We start from the raw sequence: 24,596 nt of genomic DNA, 5'->3' as shown, positions 1-24,596 counted from the left end.
AAAAGGCTTGGCGAAGTCCACATGAATTTGCATCCATGACCTGCCAGGCCACTCCCATGGGTGTAAAGAGGCTGGGGGAGTGGGGGCGCGTTTTTGTTTCTCCTAGCATAGAATGCACTGTCATACCAAGTCCGTGATGTCCAAGTCAAGGCCAGGCCACCAGTTTTAGCTCCTGGCCTGCATTTTCATTTTCGATAATCTAGGATGACCATTATATAGTTCCATGAGTATTGGACACCGTCCTGAGTGAGGGACAACTCCTCAGGACCCCCAGAGAATTATACCATCTTCAACACTGATCTCATCCTTCTTAGTTAAATAAGGCTTCGCCGCTTCTGAGGGTTTTCGTCGGAATTCACCATTCAGGATCATGTGCTTTATTTTGGATAGGGTTGGATCTTTTTGCATCCTGGCCCTAATTTGCTTAGAGGATACCAGTAAGTCTCTAAAAAATTTAAAGTCATCACAACTTCCTCCAATGCTGGCAGAGGAGCCAGACTTGTGGGCAGCGGGAGGCAGTTCAACGTCCTGGCTATTCGGGTTCTCGGGTTCTGCTCCAAAAGATATTCATAAGCTGTGAGTAACAGAGCTTAATGTGGTATCCGAGTGGAGGCAATAGGGGAGATTACCTTATCCTCCTTAAAAAACCCTAGTAAAAGTTTATCGTCAGTCACTATTATGAAGCATCTGCCGTAGTCGTACTGAAGGAACTTTTTTTACACCAAAAAGACCGCCAATCCCTCTTTCTCAATTTGATTGTATCTCCAGTCAGCATCTAAGAAGTCATGCATATTCTCTAGGTTTCTCCGTTCCATCTTCCCAGCGATGCAAAAGTATCACCCAATGCCATAAGGGGAAGCATCACATGTCAGGAAGAGTTCCTTCTTAAGGCCAAAATGGGACACAAAATGAATGACAGCAATTGTTGTTTAATCTTATTGAAGACCTCTGTCTGTGTGCCTCCGAAGACCATTTCTTTGTACTTCCATAGTGTGGAGTCCACGTTTGGAATGAATTTCCAGTAGTATATAATTAATCCTAGAAAGGATTTTAACTCTGCCGTATTTTTTGGAGTTGGTGTCGCCTTAATGCCTTTAACTTTGTCTTTACCAGATGTAAACGTTTTGTATCCACCTGATAACCCATATAGGTCACTTTACTTGCCTGGAAGCCACATATTTCCCTGTGTAGGTGCATCCCATCTCTGAAAAATCCCCTCAGGGTCTCTTCCAGGTTCATCAAGTGCTCTTGTTTTGAAGTCCCCGTGACCAGGACATCGTCCAAGTATACACTATTTTGGGTAACACTTGTATGTTATCCATCAGCTGTTGGAAGATTGCACACGCTAAGACCCCGAAGGGCAAGTGGGTATATTCAAACTACAAAGGGTTGTGAATGAAGCCCAGTTCATCACGCAAACCAGCTTCCCATCCATTGATTTTGTTTACATGTCCCGCTGCTGCGGAAAAGCTGCCAGCATAATCAAGGGCCCCATGCACCACGGACATTCTCTCTTCCACCTTTTTCCGTCAGGAAAAAGATACAAAAGTCTGAGGTCACGTACCAATCGACTCAAGAACAGCTTCTTCCTTGCTGCCACCTTACTTTTGAATGGACCTACCTTATATTAAGTTGATCTTACTCTACACCCCAGCTATGACTGTAACACTACATTCTGCAGCCACTCCTTTCCTTCTCTATGAACGGTATGCTTGGTCTGTATAGCGCACAAGAAACAATACTTTTCACTGTATCCCAATACATCTGACAATAATAAATCAATTCAAATCAAATCATATAGGCCCTTGTGCGTATTGATTATAACGTAGTTCTGGGATGTCTCATTCGTTGAAGATAAGCATAGCTCATATCCAGCTCAGTGAACACCTGACCACCTGCTAACTTGGCATACAGGTCTTTGATTCGGTGCATGAGCTATCTCTATAAACTTAGAGACCTGATTGACTGTTAACTTATATGCCAGAATTCTACCGTCCCATCCGTCACGGAATGGGAGTGGGCGAAGACGGACAACTGAAATGTCCGTTGACCTCAGCCGGGAATTTCCAGTCTTGCTCAAGCGATGCTGTAAAATCCCGCCCATAATCTCTACAGATGTGGACCGACTTGTCTGGCATAAGGACAGAGACAATGGGCATGGCCCACACTGTGAACTGCCTGGGCCTTATTATGCCTAGATCTTACAGGCACCTAAGTTCAGTCTCCACTTCCCACTTTTTCTAACACAGACTAAAGAATAGGTTTTGCTCTAAAGTATTAGGCACAGCATCTGGATCAAAATAGATTCTGGCTTGGGCTCCTCTTATTTTCCCAAGTTCTTCCTGAAAAAATTCAGGTTGTTGCTGGTGACTTCATACAGTCCTCCCACATCAAACCAGAAGATCGCCAACCAATTTAGCCTGATCTTGCTGGAGCCAATCTCTCCCCATTAGGCTTGGTTCTTGCCCCCCACACAATGATGAGTGGGAGTCGGACCAATTGCTGTCTGTAGGTCACTGGCGTAATTGTGGTGTCCCTGATTCTTAACGGTTCCCCGTGCAGGTGGCTACTCTGGCCTTTGTGTTTTATAAGTTTAGGAGTTGAATACCGGTTTGGAGATGGTCATATGTCTATTCCCTGATAACAGAAATTGCAGTTCACGTGTCCACCTCCATTTTCAATGGATGTCCGTTAACCAACAGCTCCACCATTATTTGGGTGAGCTTGGTCTTCATCATCCGATTTAGTTGAATTGTTCCTTGTTCTGGCAGTGCACGTACCTGCACAGTGTGGGCCAGTACAGACCTTAGCCTCGTCCTGGAACAACACACATTTTGTCTTCTTCAGTATCCATGCTTTGGCTGAGCCTACAACAGTCTGTCATCTGACATCTGCAACCTTCCAGAATTTGTTCCCCACCATATTTGGGGATGTTATTGCATTTCCTTGATTGCCTAGTAATGTGAGCTGGGCCCCGATATTGTGATGAAAACTCTGACATCTTACTTATACAGGCTAACCGGAGAATATTACTTTTGGATGCTTCTTGTAGCTCAAGCCCCTTTCTCTGCATTTTCTAGTGATAGAGTTATTTCAATAGTTTTTTTCAAGTCCAGATCAAGTTCTGCCAATAGGTTTATTCAGATTATGAAGCTGTTTATTCCACATACCAATCTGTCTCACAACATTTCATTCAGGGATGACCTGAATTCAAAATGTTCTGCCAATTTTCATAATCTGGCTGAAAATCTGGTAACTGGTTCCCTGGGAGTTCTCCCTGTTGTATTAAAGTGATATCTTTGGAGTATGACAGAGGGCTTTGGATCATAATTGTTTTAAACCAGGTCTATAAGCTTATTAAAAGTTTTCGAATCAGTGATATCTGGGTAGGTCAGGTTTTTTAGCATGCTGTCAGCAAGATCACTTTCTGTTTTTCATCTCCCTTAATATTATGTGCCCAAAATAAGTAGTGCGGTCATCTCCGCTTACATCATTGGGTTCAAATTTACTGAGGAGATGCATTTTGTTTCTTACTGGCGAGCAGCTGCTTGAATTCGGCGATGAAGATTACCAGGAGGAGAAAAATGTCGTCAATGTAATAATGTCACCAAGGCCAAGCTTCTGCTATCATACTGCTTTACTTACACAAAAAAAAGGCCAAGTCTGAGACTTACAGCAACTCAAGTCCTAAGCTCCAGACCTACAATACACTGGTCCAGGTTGAGAGTGCGGGTTTTAAGCTCCTGCTGCTTGTCAGTCATTGGGCAAGCTCCCGCTCACTCAATAGGGAACTCGTATTCTATGACACCCATAGGGAGATCTATTGATGATGTGCCATGTCCTTTGTGGCCACTATAACATTCCCTATCTTTGATCAGCAAAGTTTACACTCAACAGAAATAGTTTAAGAGATGCACTGCTGCTTATAATAAGACCCCTGCTGACCCAAAATGGGCAAATTCACTGTACTGTCAGACAACTGTGCTGGACATCCCTTTTTGAGATTATAATAATGTTTGGAAGTTAAAACATAGCCCCTTGGTCTTGTTTTTTTGTTACAATGAGAGGATTTCTAACTTGCCTCGCCACTTTCCCAGTGCATGGAATTTTACTGGGCCCATGGTGACAGACCAGGAGGGTGGGTGAAGGATGGATGCTGGGGAATGCATTGTAGCTGAACTCTGATGTGTTTCCGCCAGTGGGCAAATTTCCCAGGGGCAGTTGGGCAGCAGAATTGGGCATATGGAGGACGATGGTGGGCAGGCAATTGAGCCAGAAAAGCAACCAGCTAAGAGTGAATTTGAAGTGGATTTTAAATTCTCCATGGGGTGCACAGGTTTCACAGAGCATCAAGATTCTCCTGCTCAAAGGAGGTGACAGCTCATCGAGAGGCGAGTGTTGGCTGGAACTAGCAGCTATTCAGTACAGCAGCATTATTAACAAGGCAGGCTGAGATTCAGTTAAACAAAAACATTGAACACTGGAGAGATTGAGCTCATATTGGAGAGCAGTTATTGGAAGGATGTATCCCAGCTCCACTGGAGTAAGTGAAGGCAGCTCCAGGGGTTTGAGAGGCATTAAAGTATGAAGACTCCAAATTTCAATGGATGCTCAGCATTTTGTTGTGGACTCCTCCAGTGAGTAAAGAGAGAAAGACACACTGACAGGTTTAGCTACATGAAGCAGGCTGCAATGGCCAAAGGAGCAGAGGGTGGAATTTTTACTGTGAGATTTGAATCCTGAAAAAGTAATGGGACTGACCTTGTGCTAGTGTAATCTTGGTGACAGCGAATAGTCAATGGATATAAAAATCAAGAGAATGGGCTGTCAATTTATTACTACCCAGCAGACCAAAGGGCAACATGAGGGTGCAATGGGACACAGACAATGAGAGTACATAGGGCAATATTGTGGGCTAATATTCGTAGAAAGCACTGCCCAGCTGAAAAGGTTTACTGACAGATGGTTAGTTTCATGGAGATGTTAGAGCACCAGTGTCGCAGAAGGCTACACCTGTTCAGGCAGGTAATAGAACAGTACAGATTGCTGGAGTAGTTGAGGCTGTTGTTGCTACCAATTGTTTAAAGGACCAAAGGTCATGGTGATGCTTAACTTCAGACTCAGTTCAGGGAGTGTCATTGATACATTGTACTTTCCAGTCAGTGGCTCATTGTTGCATCATGAATGTGATGAGAGTCAAGTAGCAGAGGTCAGGGGCAAACATCAGGTATTGTTTTAATCAGATCAATAAGGCCTTTCTCTTTCCTGTCCACTACCTGCTCTTGGCTGGCTCCTATGCCTGACAAACATTCATTTGACGTAGTTGGGAAGATTTCTGAGGAGGCCCTGCCACCTGCCCGTGCGACTCGCATTTTACGCCAGTGTCAGGACTTCTTCTCAACTGGTAAAATCCAGTCCTATATCTCTAACCTGGCGGGATTTTTACTGTGAGACTTGAATCCTGAAAAAGTAATGGGACTGATCTTGTGCTAGTGTAACCTTGGTGATAGCGAATAGCAATGGATATAAAAATCAGGAGAATGGCTGTCAATTTATTATTACCCATTTTAAGCTTGCACAAAGTTACTCCCAATAACTCTACAATAACATCCTTTAATGTTCTAATGTACACAAAACAGGATCTTTTTCTACAGTACACACAAATACCAGTGATCACATCCTTTTGACGTTAAATCCAATTGTTTCCAAAACAATGTATAATAACACAGCTGCCTTTGTTTTGCAACTGTAATTTTAAATTTACTAGTGCAAAGGGCCTGAATTAAAATCACTACAAAGACAGGAGTTCCCTTGTAACTATTTTATAGTGAAATGGCAAACTGATATATAAAGACCAAATAATGAACCAAGGAAGTCTTCCCGCAATATGTTCCCTCCTCACTGAATATTCATACCTCGCTGACTACACCAGTTCAGCAGTTATTTAAAAATTTGAAGCAGTCGAGGAAACCTGTTGGGAGCACAAGGGTTAATTACAGCCCTCAGTGGGTATGAGGGGGAGGGAGGGGGGGGCATAGGCATGTCCTCGCAATTCCCTGACACAGGACACTGCCCCCAGCAGTACCAATCAGGCACCGCCACGGGTGGGCCCTCTTGGGAGCCCTACGTGGGTGGGTGCGGGGTTGGCTTGAATCACCCAGATGCTTATTGGGGGGGTTGTCGTCCTAATGCCTGTCTGTGTCCATTAAGGAGGTGGGGGGGGGGGGGTGCTTTCTTATACAGATCGGAGGGTTGAGAGAAAACTCAGTTGTGCAGCTGGAGGTTTTGATCTGCAATATTATGCGAAATGGTTCAATTTGCCGCATTTGTTGCAGCATTCATCAAATTCCAAACATGCAGTTCTGTTCTGTGAATGATGGCCGCCGCAGTTGAACTGAACTGTGAACCGAATACCCACTCACCTGACGAAGGAGCAGCGAGCACTCCGAAAGCTAGTGGCTTTTGCTACCAAATAAACCTGTTGGACTTTAACCTGGTGTTGAGACTTCTTACTGTGTTTACCCCAGTCCAACGCCGGTGTCTCCACATCGCCGCAGTTGGGGCAGGGCATTCCGTGTACCGTGAAAACTTATGTTTCCTCCCTTAATTCCTTGCTGTTTTTTTCTGACTGCTCGATCAGCATACAGATGCTGATGGCTGATTGCAATGGTTGTTAGATCTTGCACACGAAGAACCTGCTTGTGAACAAGATCACAATGGACCCCACACACACAATACAATCCCTGACGAGTTCATCGGTAAGGGTGCCAAATGCACATTTTTTTGGCAGGATTTTGAGAGTCGCGGTGTAAGACTAAATCAGTTCATCTAATTTTTGGCTGGAGTTTTAATAAAACCTTTTAACAATATCCAGGGTCCTCTTTCTCCTCCTCCATTTGGAAAACAAAATCAAATTTCTTGATGGCCTCGGGGCTTGCTAAGTTTAGCCTGTGGCGTCTTGGATTTTTCTGATAGACAGAAACACAGTAGATGCTCTTTTTCAAATTTTGTCCAGTTGTCGGCAATGTTTTCATCGAACATGAGTGGGATGATACGGTGAAGTCCTTGTGTCATTCTGCTAATTCCTGACACCATGTGGAACTACTAGGTTCCAATGACTGGTGACCAAGGACTTAGAATAATAAGTTTATTGTAAAGTCTGAGCAGCTCTTATGTAATGTGTGTCTTCCCACGCTCTCGGGAGAACCCCATGCTATCGGCTTGTGACCCCTTATGTACCCACGTCATCGCACCATCCATGTGAACCCCGTTCTACACCTATGATGGATACACTTGAAACCAAGAAGAAATGTAAACAATTTTTCGTTTTTGGTTGAGTTAGATACCTCGAATAACGGCCATGTGAAAGTGTAAACCTCTGATGAAAGACAATGCTGAAGATGTTGATGTTAACCTTGTTGGGAAAATAGAACACTTGCATGCTTATATTAAGAGAATAATACTCAGAAAGAAAACATTTAAGCAAACAGGTCCTATAACAAGTCATCATCCAAGATCAGATTCAGTTGGTATTCCTTATGTAGAAACAAAACTACAGCTATTTTGGAATCTAATGGCAACAAACAGTTCAAGGGAAAGGTAATTTTCATGACTGAAAAACATCCAGAATGATCTACAGACAAAAATATTGCAAGGAAAGCTATCTGCCCTAAGCATTATGTACATTGAAAGTAATAAACCTCGTAGCTTATCATTTAAGGATGTCATCAATTACTTTGCTCTCCAAAACTCACGAAAATGTTTTGAATTGTTTATTTCATATGGTGTATAAGCAGACACACTGCAGGTTGTATTAGTGCTTCCATTTAGTAAGCTAATTTGTGTAACAGCTTTTCTGTTGGTGTTGATAAAAAGTTTTAATATAATATTAAGAAATCATGAATGTATTTTAATTTGAAAGTAGTATATAATGCAAACAGCTATTTTCAGATTATATTTCTTTATTTGTGCCTTCGCCTGTCTATATATATATATAATATATAAATAAAAGCTTTCATATTTATATTTTCAATGCCTTGTGAGAATAGTAAAGTTTTATTTTTAATGTAAGAGGCATCTTAAACTTGACATATCTTAGAGCCTCAGCATGTCAAAATCTGGCCCGGCGATATTGCTTTGAAGACTCTGATAGTGGAGAGGAGGAATGAGGTGCTCTTCCCCTTCAGAGGGTGTAAAGTCCTACAAGCAACAAATCTGCTGCTAGTTGGAAGACATCACAGAGGCAGGAGCTTAGCTTTCAGGACATAGTTGAAATGCCAAATTAAATTCAATGACTTCAGCAGAGGTGCCACAGTAACAATTCTGCCAAGGGAATCTGTACAGAAGAGAGAGACGTAAAAGCCCTTTGAAGATTCAGTAACAGATGCTATCCTTCAGAAATATTGGAAGTGCCTGCATACAGGATCCCATGGTTCACTGATAAATCCCTGCATAGCCTCCAGGTTGTCAGCAGGAGGATCACAAAGTGGCAAGAGGAGATCTACTCTGACAAAGGAAGCTTGCTTGGAGACGACAGTGGTGGTCAGCAGCCATGAGTTCATGTGTAGGACCTGGCTGTAGTGTTGGAAGAGCGTGAACTTCTTTGCTCTACAAGGGGGAGTGAGGATGCCATTTAGTATTGTGGGAGCATGCCTAAGGGAGGCTATGTATATAGTGGGCATGGGGGGCTGTCTGTTAAAAGTGATGTAATGTGTAACTTACATACACCTATAATGTCAACTGAAGTCACTGCACCTTGCAAGGATGTTGGGGACCAGGGTGTTTTGACTGGGAGAGTCATGTAGGAGGGAAACAGGGCTGAAACGTGCAGTGCAGGAGGCCTAGAGATGATAACAACCACCAGAGTACCATTCAGTGTAATATCCTAACTGTGTTAGGTGTGTGGGTTTTAACAGAAAGAAAGGAACATGGATTGCACACGTGGATTCAAAGTAACTGCAACAGATTGATTCAAGAAGCTTTTGCCTGCACACAGAAAAACTGAAACTAAAACAGCAACCCCTCAAACACCCTCGTGACATAAGCATCAAATCATGTGATCAGCTCTTAAAGCAACCTGCAACCTTTTTAAATATATAACATACCTCCCCCTTTACTTCTGTGGTCATGACAACAAATTACCACAATGTTAAACATAGGATCAATAATACTCCAGACACAGAACTATGTCTCATTACAGTCAGTAAGAAAGCGGATTAGGAGGACATCTATTCCTCTTTGGTTGTATTACAATACTCTGGAATTTGGCTGTCCTTGACTCTCGAAGTATGATTTGGAACTTCTGTAGATACTTCTTCTCTTGGAACTAATTCTGTATCATTCTCACCAGATTAGTAACTGAGGCAACACAGATTCAAATAGGTCTTCTGTAGTGGTATTCACAACACTAGGGACTAAAGAAACTTCTGGAGATGATTCTGAGAAATTATTTCGAAATGACAATTGATTAGCATAGTGTCACCAAACTAATTCATCTTTAGTTTGAACGATGTAAGAAATTAGACCTGTTTTTGCTAAAACCATGGCTAGTACCCATTTCTCACTCGTGGCATAATTATGTGCTAACATTCAACCTCCTTGTTGAAATTAGTGTTGTTTTGCCCTCATTTCTTGTCTAGCAACTTGAGATTGTTGTTGATGCTCTAAAATCCCTGAAGTATCTGGAGGTAATAACAAATCAAACGTTGTTCTCAACTTTCTTTTTAAGAGTAATAATGCAGGTGAACTTTGGGTAGTTGCAGGAGTAGTGTTTCTATAAGATGACAAAAAGCTATTCACATGACATGATAATGAACATTTCTCTTTTGAAGCTTTTAAAGAATGTTTCAAAGATTGTATGAATCTTTCAGCTAATCCACTGGTTGACAGATGATAAGGTGCGGATTTTACATTCTGAATAACATTCACTTTTCAGATAATCCTCAAACTCTTGTGAAGTAAACCATGAACCATTATTACCAACACTGTGTTCTGGTTTCCATTATTACTAACACTGTGTTCTGGTTTATCAAATCCTTCAGACATTTTGTCAAGTTTTTCAATGGTTTGTTCAGATGTAGTAGATCTCATGATAACAACTTCTGGCCACTTTGAGTGTGCATCAATTATGACCAAGAATATGTAACCCTCAAATGGAGCAGCAAAACCTACATGCAATTGTTTCCATGGCTTTTTAGGCCATTCCTAAGGGTGTAAAAGAGACAACAGTAGTGTATTTCTTATTCATGCGCAGGATTGACACTTGCCCCTTTTTCTTCAATCTGAGGACCCAGACCTGGCCACCAAAAATAACTATGTGCTCAGTCCTTCATCTGGACTATACCAGGATGTCCTTCATGTAGTTGTTCAAGAACTCTTTCACGCAGACTAGGAGGAATGATCACTCACATTCCCCACAATAGACTCCCCTTTGAACTGCCAACTCAAGCTTTCATAACACATATGGTTTCAAATCAGGTTGCGGACAATGCTTTCCAACTGTTGTTCCTTTCAATATCATATCTATCACCTCCCCCATCACGGAATCATTTCTGGTATGTCTCTGAATTTGAGAAGCTGTCACAGGCAAATTATCTGCTAGCGAGAAATAAAGAATATTAGCAAAAATAATTGGTGGCACCTGTTCAGTAGGTAAAGGCAAGTGTGATAATGCATCAGCATTAGTATGGCACTCTGACTGATGATAAAGAACAAAGAACAGTACAGCACAGGAAACAGGCCCTTCGGCCCTCCAAGCCTGTGCCGCTCCTTGGTCCAACTAGACCAATCGTTTGTATCCCTCCATTCCCAGGCTGCTCATGTGACTATCCAGGTAAGTCTTAAACGATGTCAGCGTGCCTGCCTCCACCACCTTACTTGGCAGCGCATTCCAGGCCCCCACCACCCTCTGTGTAAAAAACGTCCCTCTGATGTCTGAGTTATACTTCGCCCCTCTCAGCTTGAGCCCGTGACCCCTCGTGATCGTCACCTCCGACCTGGGAAAAAGCTTCCCACTGTTCACCCTATCTATACCCTTCATAATCTTGTACACCTCTATTAGATCTCCCCTCATTCTCCGTCTTTCCAAGGAGAACAACCCCAGTCTACCCAATCTCTCCTCATAGCTAAGACCCTCCATACCAGGCAACATCCTGGTAAACCTTCTCTGCACTCTCTCCAATGCCTCCACGTCCTTCTGGTAGTGCGGCGACCAGAACTGGACGCAGTACTCCAAATGTGGCCTAACCAGCGTTCTATACAGCTGCATCATCAGACTCCAGCTTTTATACTCTATACCCCGTCCTATAAAGGCAAGCATACCATATGCCTTCTTCACCACCTTCTCCACCTGTGTTGCCACCTTCAAGGATTTGTGGACTTGCACACCTAGGTCCCTCTGTGTTTCTATACTCCTGATGACTCTGCCATTTATTGTATAACTCCTCCCTACATTATTTCTTCCAAAATGCATCACTTCGCATTTATCCGGATTAAATTCCATCTGCCACCTCTCCGCCCAATTTTCCAGCCTATCTATATCCTGCTGTATTGCCCGACAATGCTCTTCGCTATCCGCAATTCCAGCCATCTTCGTGTCATCCGCAAACTTGCTGATTACACCAGTTACACCTTCTTCCAAATCATTTATATATATCACAAATAGCAGAGGTCCCAGTACAGAGCCCTGCGGAACACCACTGGTCACAGACCTCCAGCCGGAAAAAGACCCTTCGACCACTACCCTCTGTCTCCTATGGCCAAGCCAGTTCTCCACCCATCTCGCCACTTCTCCTTGTATCCCATGAGCCTTAACCTTCTTAACCAACCTGCCATGTGGGACTTTGTCAAATGCCTTACTGAAATCCATATAGACGACATCCATACTTTATATCATAAGAATGTGCAGATACAATTAGTGACCATCTTTGCATTCGGCTAATGACAGCATGCCCTTATATGGCCCAAATATAGTCGTTAAGGACCGATCAGTCAATAAAATGAAATAACGACCATATAAATAATAATGAAACCTTTGTACGCCAAATATTATACTCAATGCTTCTTTTTCTAACTGAGCTAGTCAGAGTACACGAAGTAAAAGACATTGGTTGTTCTTCTCCCAAAGACATAATATGTGAAATTTATCGCCCCTATTCCATAAGATGAAGCATCACAAGCAAGCAATAATGGTAGCTTTGGATTAAAATGAATCAATACTTCAGATTTCTGCAAAGCATCCTTGACATCCCTGTATGCTGTCTCACAATCTGTTGTCCAGTCTCATGACTGTTTTCAAGCATAGTAAATTATGCAATGACTTCAATAATACACGATGTGGAGATGCTGGCATTGGACTGGGCTGGGCATAGTAAGAAGTCTTACAACACCAAGTTAAAGTCCAACAGTTTTATTTGGAATCACGAGCCTTCAGAGCACTGTTCCTTTAACAGGTGAGTCAGGTCAGTCAGATTGCAAGTTGGTTCATGCACCAAAACCACATCTTCAACATGATCCACCCATGATCCTCTCAATAATTGCCCTTTTGGAGGCATGGCTGACCTTTCTTTTCCCTGCAGAAGTTCAAGGATTTTTTAAAAATTCATTCAGAGGATGTGAGTGTCACTGGCCCATCCCAAACTGCCCTTAGAACGGAGTCATTTGCTAGGCTATTTCATAGTCAACTGCATTGCTGTGGAACTGGAGTCAATGTAAGCCAAACAGAATAAAGATGACAGATTTCTTTCCACAAAGGACATTAGTGAACCAGATGAGTTCCTATGACAATTGATCATGTTTTATGGTCACTATTAGACCTTCAGTTCCAGACGGATTTTGCTGAATTTAAACTCCACATCTTCCATGGTGAGATTCAAACCCGAATTGCACGAGTATTATGCTAGGTCTATAGATTACGAGTCCAGTGACAATACCACTATGCCACAGCCTCCTCTGATGAGTGTCATAAGTCATCTCTTCAAGGAACATCCCTTGCCACGCATCAACTGGCCATCCAGTCATGGCGGGCAAGCAAGGAGCAGTGAACAGCCAAGATACTTGGAGTGCCAGAGAACATATGCGTCATGGCAATTCTCAGGATACTGTGCACACACCCGCAGGATGCATTGCAGGTGATCGCAGACTATCTGAATGTTTAGCAAGTGAAAGCACCTGCAGTTCACAAAAAGCTACATGGGTACAGTCAATAGCACATGGGTGCAGTCAATAGGATCTCAAGTCTTCGAGAAACCTACAACAGCTTCAAATTCTCTTGCTCTCCTCAGTAGTTGTGAACTTCATGAGTGTTTCCACCCTCTTCAATAAAGCATGACAAGCAGTGGTTGAGATACTCCACACAACTCAGTTGCAGGCCTTTGGAAGGACCCTGACATGTAAAAATTCAGGATATCACTTTCAATGTAACAGACCTTGGCCTCCTATGCAGTTTTAAGCAATCTCCCCACCAATCACACATGATGAAGTGACAGCCGCACCTAGAAGGCAAAGCCTTCTTCTATATTAAGCCTCCTCAGAAGACAAACATGGGACATGACCAACAGAGTACCCTTCGTCATCCAGTACTTTCCTGGAGCAGAGAAACTATGACATCTTCTTCGAAACCTTCAATATGTCAACGATAAAGACGAACATCTGACCAAGGCCATCCCCACACCCCCACTACTTGCCTTCAAACAACTGCGCAACCTCAAACAGTCATGATGTGGAGATGCCGATGTTAGACTGGAGTAAACACAGTAAGAAGTTTAACAACACCAGGTTAAAGTCCAACAGGTTTATTTGGTAGCAAAAGCCACACAAGCTTTCGGAGCTCTAAGCCCCTTCTTCAGGTGAGAAGAATTCAGGTGACCTCAAACAGGCCATTGTTCACAGCAAACTACCTAGTCTTCAGGAGAACAGCGACCATGACACCACAGAACCCTGCCATGGCAACCTCTGCACGACGTGCTGGATCATCGACATGGATGCCATCATCACAAGTGAGAACACTATCCACCAAGTACATGGTACATACTCATGCGAGTTGGCCAACATTGTCTACCCTCATGCGCTGCAGGAAAGGATATCCCGAGGCGTGGTACATTGGCAAGACCATGCAGATGCTACGACAACGGAAGAACGGACACCGCTTGACAATCACCAGGCAGGAGTGTTCCCTTCCTGTCGGGGAGCACTTCAGCAGTCAAGGATATTCAGCCTCTGATCTTTGGGTAGGCGTTCTCCAAGGCGGCCAAGCAGAAACTGAGAGCCAAGTTCCACTTGCATGAGGATGACCTCAATCGGGATCTTGGGTTCATGTCACACCACATGTAACCCCCCACGATTTGGCCTGGGCTTGCAAAATCCTACTAACTGTCCTGGCTTGAGACAATTCACACCTCTTTAACCTGTGATTATCCCTCTCTCCACTCGCACCGTCTGTACCTGTAAAGATTTGATTATCTGTAAAGACTCGCATTCCAACCATTATCTTGCAATCGTGTCTCTCTACTCACCTGATGAAGGAGCAGCACTCCGAAAGTTCATGATTCCAAATAAACCGTCGGACTTTAACCTGGTGTTGTGAGACTTCTTACTGTGCCCCCCCAGTCCAATGCCGGCATCTCCACATCACATATTAAACCTCTGTCATCTCTAAATAGTTTGTGCACTGCCAGTGGACTCTGCCAGCAGGGTGCCTGCATCTCCATTGGCATACTCGTCTATATCCACCTTGATGGCTTGCAACCCTTCAGCTCTCCCTGATGTGTTTGATGGCAGACAATGTTGCTGCTCCTGGACACTATTCTACCCCTACTACTCCCCTCATCAGAGGAGGAACCTGTACTGAAGGGACAATTCCCAGGGTTCAATGAAGGTTTCTGTGCAACAGTCAAGCTTTAAGACATCCCATACTGATAGAGGAGCCTCCAAACCCTGGGCTTCTGAATAATATCAAAATATGTGCCACAGGATTACACAGTTGCTCACAATTTCAAGGAAAATATCTTTCCATCCACTGTACAAGACTTTGGTTAGACCACAGCTGCAGTACTATGTGTTGTTCTGGTCACCCCACTATAGTAAGGATGTGACTGCACTGGACAGGGTGCAGAGGAGATTCATTTGGATGTTGCCTGGGATGGAGCCCTTGAGCTATGAAGAGAGGCTGGATAGACTTGGGTTGTTTTCTTTCGAGTACAGAAGGCTGAGGGGGGGACCTGATTGAGGTGTATAAGATTTATGAGCAGTATGGACAGGGTGGATTAGAAGTAGCTATTCACCTTAGTTGAACAGTCAATAACGAGAGGATATCATTTTAAGCTGAGGGGCAGGAGGTTTAGAGGGGATTTTAGGAAAATCGTTTTCATCCAAAGGATGGCGGGTGTCTGGGATACACTGCCTGGGAGGGTGGTAAAGGCAGGAAACCGCATAACCTTTAAAAAGTACAAGGATGTGCGCTTGAAATGTCATAATATTCAAGGCTATGGGCAAAGTGCTGGAAAGTGGGATTTGTGTGGATTTACTGTAGTTTTGTCAGTACAGACCCAATGGGCCAAAGGGCCTCTTCTGTACTGTATGACTCCATAACTCTATTGTTGCAACCTTAGCAGCAGCCCCCTTATTCCTTGCTCTGCTATGGTGTTGCATTGCTTTTACTCCATCCTTCCTCATGAAGGAGTATCTACATCAATTTGTCCACCTGTGCAGCCAATGCGCTGAACGTAAAAGTGCACAGGCTGAATAAAATTCAAATCAATTATCCTTTTAATGATGTTAATTGGCTTTTTTTGGAGGGAGAGTGGGCTTCTGACAGTTTCAGTCATATTGAAATCGGGTCTAATGACATCAGTGATCTATAGAATCATAGAAACCCTACAGTGCAAAAGAAGGCCATTCGACCCATCAAGTTGGCACCGACAATAATCCCACCTAGGCCCTATCCCTGTAATAGATCATAGAATCCCTACAGTGCAGAAGGAGGCCATTCAACCTATCGAGTCCGCACAGACAATAATCTCACCTAGGCCCTATCCCCATAACCCCACATATTTACCCCGCTAATCCTTCTAATCTACGCATCCCGGGACACTAAGGGGCAACTTCGCATGGCCAATAAACCTAACCCGGACATCTTTGGACTATGGAAGGAAACCAGAGCACCCGGAGGAAACCCACGCAGACACGGGGAGAACGTGCAAACTCCACACAGTGACCCAAGCCAGGAATCGAACCCTGGAGCTATGAGGCAGCAGTGCTAACCACTGTGCCACCACCAATCTTGATATCATTGTGCCCAACTTAATGGCACGTTCGAATAGGCATCTGGCCGCTCCCATGCCACAAGTTCTGTCCATAGAGTCAGTACGAAATAGAAAGTGGCCGATCAGCCCATATGCTTCAATCCCATTCCCCTGTTCTATTCCCATAGTTCTGGAACTTTGTTTTGCTCAAGTGCCCACCTAATTTCCTTTTGATATCATTATCATCTTTGCTTCCACCACCCTTGTCGGCAGAGGTTTCCTGTCAATACCATACTCTTCCTCACATCCCTCCTGTATTTGTTGCCCAACATCTTAAATCTGTACCCTGCTCAGCAAATAGGAACACAACTTTTCATCTAAACTAGCATAATTCTGTACATCTCTAGCAATCTGCCATGCTCCAAAAAATGCTTCTCTAACCTAGCTTTCTAATTAAAATTCCTCATCTGTGGAGCCAGAGTGGTAAATCTCCACTGCACTCATTCAGGGATTTTCACATCCTTCCTAATAGATGGTGACCAAAACTGTTCACGATACTCCAGTTGTGGCCAAATCAAATCTTTATACAGGTTCAGCATAACTTCCTGCTGTTGTACTCAAAACCTCTATTTATAGAATTATTACAACACAGAAGGAAGCTATTTGGTTTCCTGAAGGAGCAATTTTTACTATAGCCATTCCCCCTCCTCCATAAAAGCTTTTCCTCATGACGCCCGCCATTGCTTCTTTTGCTAATTACCTTAAAACTGTGCCCTCCACTTTTTGATCTTCCATCAATGTGAACATTTTCTCCCTATCTATTCTGTCTAGGCCCCTCATGATTTCCTCTTAGACTCTCCTCAATCCTCTCTTCTCCAAGTTGAACAGGTACATAAGCCATATGTCCCAAAAATTGGCTAATCAAAACAAACAGCATCTTGCTTTGGTTATTCATCACATGCTGAGAGAATATAGACTGTAATCAATTAGCCTACGTTTTGATAACCCAGAATAAATATCTACCGTTGGATGTGATTCCACGATTAAAGTCCAAGATCCCATATGCTTTGGTAACTGCTCTCGCAATATGTCCTGCCACCTTCAGATGTCTATATATGTGAACCCCAGTGCCTCTGTCCCGGTACAACGTTTAGAAAAGTGTCATTTAGCATCTATTTCCTCTCCCTATTCTTTTGCCAAAGTGCATCACCTCACATTTTTCTGTGTTAAACTCCATCTGCCATTTGTCTGCCCATACTGCAAGCCTATGTCCTGTTGCAGTTGGCTGGTATCATCCTCATTGTTTGCCACAGTTTGGCATCATGGACAAATTGTGAAATTTTACTTTGCATTCCAATATCCAAGTCATTTATATATTTATCTAAAAAAAAAGATCCTAGCAATAACCTTTGGGAGAACGCCATTGTCCACTATCCTCCAGTCTGAAAAACACCCATCTACCATGACTTAAAAATAAAAATTGGGAAAACTCAGCAGATCTAGTAGCTATGGAGCGAGAAAGAGAGTTAACTTTTTGAGTCGTGTGACACAGACTATTTTCCTTCAGCTCTGATGTCTGTGAAGTCTCTGAGAACTTGTGCATAGAATCAGCTGTGTCCTTAGCCAAGCTGTTCCAGTATAACTGCATCACAAGCATCTACTCAGCAATGTGAAAAATTGCCCAGATATGTTCTGTCCAGAAAAAGCAGGACAAACCTATCCCGTCCAATTACTGACCCATCGGTCTTCTCAATCATCAGCAAAATGATGGAAAGGATTGTTGACAGTGCCATCAAGGTGCTTGCTTTTAATTGAACATAGCATCAAGGAATCTTATCAAAACTGGAGATAAAAGGAATGGGGGGAAAACTTTCTACTGGTTGGAGTCTTACTTAGCACTAAAAAAAGATGGTTGCAGTTGTTGGAGGTCAAACATCACTGACATAATCGCTGGAGTTCTTCAGGGTAGTGTTCTAAGCCCAACCATCTTCAACTGCTTAATCAAAAACATTCCCTCCATCACAACTTCAGAAGTGGGGATTATTGCACAATGCCCAGCAACAAAAATTTTATCGATATGTAAAAAGAAAAAGATTGACAAAAACGAATGTAGGCTCCTTACAGTCAGAAATAGGAGAATTCATAAACGGGAACAAACAAATTCAATCTTCGTTTCTTTCTTCACAAAGGAAGACATGAATAATGTACCGGAAGTTCTGAGAAACACAAGTTTTAGTGAGGAGCTAAAGGAAATCAGTATTAGTGGGGAAATGGTTTTAGGGAAATCAATCGGACTGAAGGGTGATGAAGGCGGGTAAATGGGTGATGAAGGCGGATAAATCTTCAAGGCCTGATAATCTTCATTCCAAAGTACTTAAGGAAGTGGCCCCAGAAACAGTAGATCTATTGGTGGTCATTTTCCAAAATTCTTTGGACTCTGGAATGGTTCCTACAGATTGAATGGTAGCAAATGTAAGCCCGCTATTCAAAAAGGGAGGTAGAGAGAAAACAGGGCACTATAGACCAGTGAGCCTAACATCGGTAGTAGGGGAGGTTCTCAAGTCTATTATCAAGGTTTTCATAGCTCAGCATTTGGAAAGCAGTGGTATAATCAGACAAAAGCAGCATGAATTTACGAAAGGGAAATCATGCTTGACAAATTGGAATTCTTTGAGGATGTAACTAGTAGAGTTGACCAAGGAGAACCAGTGGATGTGGTTTATTCAGACTTTCAGAAGGCTTTCGACAAGGTCTCACATAGCAGACTACTATGTAAAGTTAAAGCGCGTGAGATTGTGGTCGTGTCTTGAGATGGATAAAAAGCTGGTTTGCAGATAGGAAGTAAAGAGTGGAATAGATGTGTTTTTTTCCGACTGGCAAACAGTGATAGTGGGATACTGTAGGGATCTGTGCTAGGACCCCAACTGTTCACATTATATACTAATGGTCTGGATGAGGGAATTAAATGTATTGTCTCCAAATTTGCAGATGATACAAACTTGAATGGGAGGGGGAGTTGTGAGGAGGATACAGAGATACTTCAGCATGATTTGAACAGGCTGAGTGAGTGGGCATATGCATGGCAGAGGCAATATAATATGGATTACGGTAGCAAAAATCGGAAGGCAGATTATTATTTGAATGGGTACAAATTGAGAAAGATGGAAAAGAACATAAGAACTGGAAGCAGGAGTAGGCCATTTGGCCCCTCAAGTCTGCTCTGCCATTCAATAAGATCATAGCTAATCTTTTTGTGGACTCAGCTCCACCTACTCAGCATAACCCTTAATTTCTTTACTGTTCAAAAACCTATCTATCTTGGCCTTAAAAACATTCAACGAGGTAGCCTCAACTGGTTCACTGGGCAGAGAATTCCACAGATTCACAACCCTTTGGGTGATGAAGTTCATAGAAACATAGAAGATAGGAGCAGGAGGAGGCCATTTAGCTCTTAGAGCCTGCTCCACTATTCATTATGATCATAGCTAATCATCCAACTCAACAGCCTAATTCTACTTTCTCCCCATAACCTTTGATCCCATTTGCCCCAAGTGCTATATCCAGCCACCTCGCGAATAAATTCAATGTTTTGGCATCAACTACTTCCTGTGGCAATGAATTCCACAGGTTCACCACTCTTTGGTGAAAAAATGTCTCCTTACCTCCATCCTAAATGGTCTACCCTGAATCCTCAGACCATGACCCCTGGTTCTGGACTCCCCCACCATCGGGAATATTCTCCCTGCATCTACCCTGTCTAGTCCTGTTAGAATTTTATAAGTCTCTTTGAGATCCACCCTCATTCGTCCTCAAGTTCAAGTTCCTCCTCAACTCAGTCTTACATCTGCTCCCCCTTATTTTAAAGCCATGTCCCCTAGTTCTGGTTTCACCCACCAGTGGAAACAACCTCTCTGCTTTTTCTTATCTATTCCTTTCATAATTTTAAATGTTTCGATAAGATCCCCCCTCGTTCTTCTAAATTCCAATGAGTATAGTCCCAGTCTACTCAGTCTCTCCTCATAAGCCAACCCTCTCAACTCTGGAATCAACCTAGTGAATCTCTTCTGTACCCCCTCCAGTGCCAGTATATAATTTCTCAAGTAAGGAGACCAAAACTGTACACAGTACTCCAGGCGTGGCCTCACCAGCACCTTATACAGCTGCAACACAACGTCCCTGTTTTTAAACTCCATCCCTCTAGCAATGGAGGACAAAATTCCATTTGCCTTCTTAGTTACCTGCTGCACCTGCAAACCAATTTTTTGTGATTCATGCACAAGGACACCCAGGTCCCTCTACACAGCGGCATGCTGCAATGTTTTACCATTTAAATAATAGTCCATTTTGCTGTTTGGATGACCTCACAACTCTGTACTCCATCTGCCAGACCCTTGCCCACTCACTTAAATTATCTATATCTCTTTGCAGATGTTCAGTGTCCTCTGCACACTTTGCTCTACCACTCATCTTAGTGTAATCTGCGAACTTTGGCACACTACACTTGGTCCCCAACTCCAAATCATCTATGTAAATTGTAAAAAATTGCAGTCCCAACACTGATCCTTGAGGCACACCACTAGTCACTGATCGCCAACAAGAAAAAACGCCCATTTATCTCCACTCTTTACTTTCTGTTAGTTAACCAATCCTCTATCTTACCCATAATGCCATGCACCTTTATTTTATGCAGCAGCTTTTGGTATGGCACCTTGTTGAATGCCTTCTGGAAATCCAGATACACCACTTCCACCAGTTCTCCGATGTCTACCATGCTCATAATGTCCTCAAAGAATTCCACTAAATTAGTTTAATATGACTTGCCTTTCATGTATTCCCAATGGGACAATTTCTATCCAGATGTCTCGCTATTTCTTCCTTGATGATAGATTCAAGCATTTTCCCCATTACAGAAGTTAAGCTAACTGGCCTATAGTTACCCACCTTTTGTCTACCTCCTTTTTTAAACAGTGGCGTCATATTTGCTGTTTTCCAATCTACTGGAATCACCCCAGAGTCCAGCGAATTTTGGTAAATTATCACGAGTGCATTTGCTAATTCCCCCACCATCTCTTTTAGTACCCTGGGATGCATTCCATCAGAGCCAGGAGACTCGACTACCTTTAGTGCCATTAGCTTACCTTACACTGCTTCTTTAGTGATAATGATTGTTTCTAGGTCCTCACCTGCCGTAGCCTTCTTGCCATCAATTTTTGCCATGTTATTTGTGTCTTCCATTGTGAAGACCGACACAAAATACCTGTTCAATGCCTCGGCCATTTCTTCATTTCCCGTTATTAAATCCCCCTTCTCATCCTCTAAAAGACCAATGTTTACCTTAGCCATTCCTTTTCTTTTTATATATTTGTAGAAACTTTCACTATCTGTTTTTATATTCGGAGCTAGTTTACTCTCATAATCTTAGCCAGACCTTGGTGTCCTTGCGCATTGAAAGTAAGCGCGCAGGTACAGCAGGTAGTAAACAAGGCAAATGGTATGTTGGCCTTCATAGCGAGAGGATTTGAGTAAAGGAATAGGGATGTTTTACTGCAATTGTACAGCATGTTGGTGAGGCCACACATGGAATATTGTGTATAGTTTTGGTGTCCTTATCTGAGGAAGGATGTCCTTGCTGTAGAAGGCGTGCAGTGAAGGTTTATCAGGCTGATTCCTGGGATGGCAGGACTGTCATATGTGAGAGACTAAATTGGTTAAGATTATATTCATTGAAGTTTAGAAGAGTGACAGGGGATTTCATAGAAACTTCGAAAATTGTGACAGCATTAGACAGCGTAGATTCAGAAAGAATGTTCCCGATGGTGGGGGAGTCCAGAACTAGGAGTCATAATTTGACGATAAGGGGTAAAATGTTTAGGACTAAGATGAGGAGAAATTTCTTCACCCAGAGAGTGGTGAATTGTGGAATTAACTACCACAGAAATACCAGCCAAAATGTTGTGTGATTTCAAGGAAGCATTAGATTTAGCGCTTGGAGCTAAAGGGATCAAGGAATATGGGGGGAAAGGCAGGATCAGGGTAATGAATTTGTTGATCAGCCATGATCATAATGAATGGCAGAACAGGCTTGAAGGGCCAGAATGGCCTACTCCTGCTTTTATTTTCTATGTTTCTAATATTCACAACTCCTCAGATACTGAAGCAATCTTTGCCCTTGTGCAGTGAGGTCTGGATAACAATCATGCTGGGCTGATAAGTGACAAGTAACATTCGCTCCACAAAATGCCAGGCAATTACCATCTCCAGCAACAGAAAATCCAGCCATCCCCCCTTGACATTCAACGACATTACTATCGCTGAATCCTTGGGGTTACCATTGACCAGAAATTAAACTGGATCAGCCACATAAGTACTACAATAGCAGGTCAGATGCTGGGAATTCTGCGGTGAGTAACTCACCTCCTGGGTTCCCAAAGTCTGTCCACCATCTACAAGGCACAAGTTGGAGTGTGATGAATGCTCTCCTACATGCTTGGATGAGTGCAGATCCACCAGCACTCAAGACGTCTGACACCATCCAGGACAAAGTAACCTGCTCGATTGGCATCCCATTCACCACCTTCAACATCCACTCCCTCCACTACTGATGCATAGTGTATACCATTTATAAGATGCAATGCAGCTGCTCAGCAAGTATCCTTTGACACCTTCCAAACACACAACCTCAACCACCTAGAAAGACAATGATAGTATATCCATGGGAACACCACCACCTGCAAGCGCCCCTCCAAGTCACTCGCCATCCTGACTTGGAACTATATTGCCATTCCTTTGCTTTCGGTGGGCCAGAATCCTGGAACTCCCTTCCTAACAACACCATGGGTGTACCTACACAACATGGACTTCAGCGATACAAGAAGATGGCTGGCCTCACCTTCTGAAAACCAATTAGGGTTGGGCAATAGATCCTGTGAAAGAATATTAAAAAAGCCATCTGGACCAGGCAACGTATCCTCTCTAATAGCCAGCCTCCCAGTCCATACTTCACATCAATTTTCACCCTATTCTTTACTTATACCATTTCCACAGATATTTTGTCACAAAACCTTCAAGACATTCCCTTTCCGTGTGAAAGAGAAGGTGTCTTGAAACTCCTGACACCATAGTGCCTGCAGAGGAAGCTGAGTTCACCTGCACACCCACATTCTCCTTGAAGAAAATGGGCTTGTCATCACAATCAAGGGTGGAGTCATGGCCCTTCCAATTGATAATTATAATTTTATCAATCGGCATGAAAACAGGCTGTTGGGGGTTGTCAGGTCCAGGATCATCATACATAAGACCTGGAAGTACAAGTAACAAGGAAAATACCCTGCCACACATTGCTGCACATTCATGCACTTCAATGACTTGCATCAGTCTGAGTAACAAGAATGAATACAACATATCAATCACCCAGCTCTCAACACATGGTGATTATTCTTCCTCCCAAAACTCTTTCTCCCCTCCATCATATCTTTCACCACCAAACACATGATACCAATTTTCATCGTCAATACAAATACACACTTATCGGATGGAGGTCAGAATTCTCTGTCTCTGTTTCCGACGGGCGGGCAAACCAACAGGGGGCAGAGAATCCAACAGGAATCCCCAAAAGCTTTTATGATGACAGGATTTCCATTCAGAGTGTTTCCATTCCCTCCACCAATGACATAATGGAATTCCCACCATGAAAGTCGGGAACACTATTACACGCATTAACATCTCATGAGTGGGCTTCCCCGCTCTATTATTCTTCCCACATTCGAATTTCCCACATTGGTGGGGTTCACAACGGGACCTGACAAATGGTGCTCTGGCAAAGGGTATCCGTCGGTAGCACACAGCTAAGTACAGCCCCCAGTGGAGAGAAAATCATGCCTGGGCTGTGCCTGGAGGGTGGGAGGATCTCTTCATGGCACCATGCTAGCATTATTCTCTTCAAGCTTGCCAGCTTTTGCACAATTGCCAACTTCTCTTGTGGCAATTGTGGCTCTTTCCTCACTGCACATTGCATCAAGCTGCTTTCAATTCAACAGTCAATCTGTTCATATCTTGTTTCTTTTAACTCTCAGCCTCTGCACAACAAGCAGTAGCCTCACAATCTGCACTTCCCTTTGTACAAAACACCCAATAACACTTTCTCCTTTTGCAGGACAAGACAGTACACAACAACAAAGAAAGAAACAAGACCACCCAACCTCATGGTGCAGCCTTGGCTTGAGAGTGGTGATCCTACAACAAACACACCACAGGACATTCTGAGGCCATAAACCTCTACAGAATCCCTAAATAGTCTTTGTACGCCTTCATAAACCTCTGAGGAATCCATAAGCACACAGCTTGACTACTTAAACTTGC

The 24,596-nt window shown here is 43.2% G+C and overlaps 1 protein-coding gene across 2 annotated transcripts in view; it reads right to left on the bottom strand.

The window, feature by feature from the left end:
- Positions 1 to 24,596, bottom strand: part of LOC144499778 (protein furry homolog) — a 302,728-nt gene that overhangs the window by 251,623 nt on the left and 26,509 nt on the right. The window lies entirely within an intron of this gene.

This window comes from Mustelus asterias, chromosome 10 (assembly GCF_964213995.1).
Source record: "Mustelus asterias chromosome 10, sMusAst1.hap1.1, whole genome shotgun sequence".
Lineage (NCBI taxonomy): Eukaryota > Metazoa > Chordata > Chondrichthyes > Carcharhiniformes > Triakidae > Mustelus > Mustelus asterias.
Note: the sequence above shows the minus strand (reverse complement) of the source record. Positions and strands in the feature narration are given on the sequence as shown.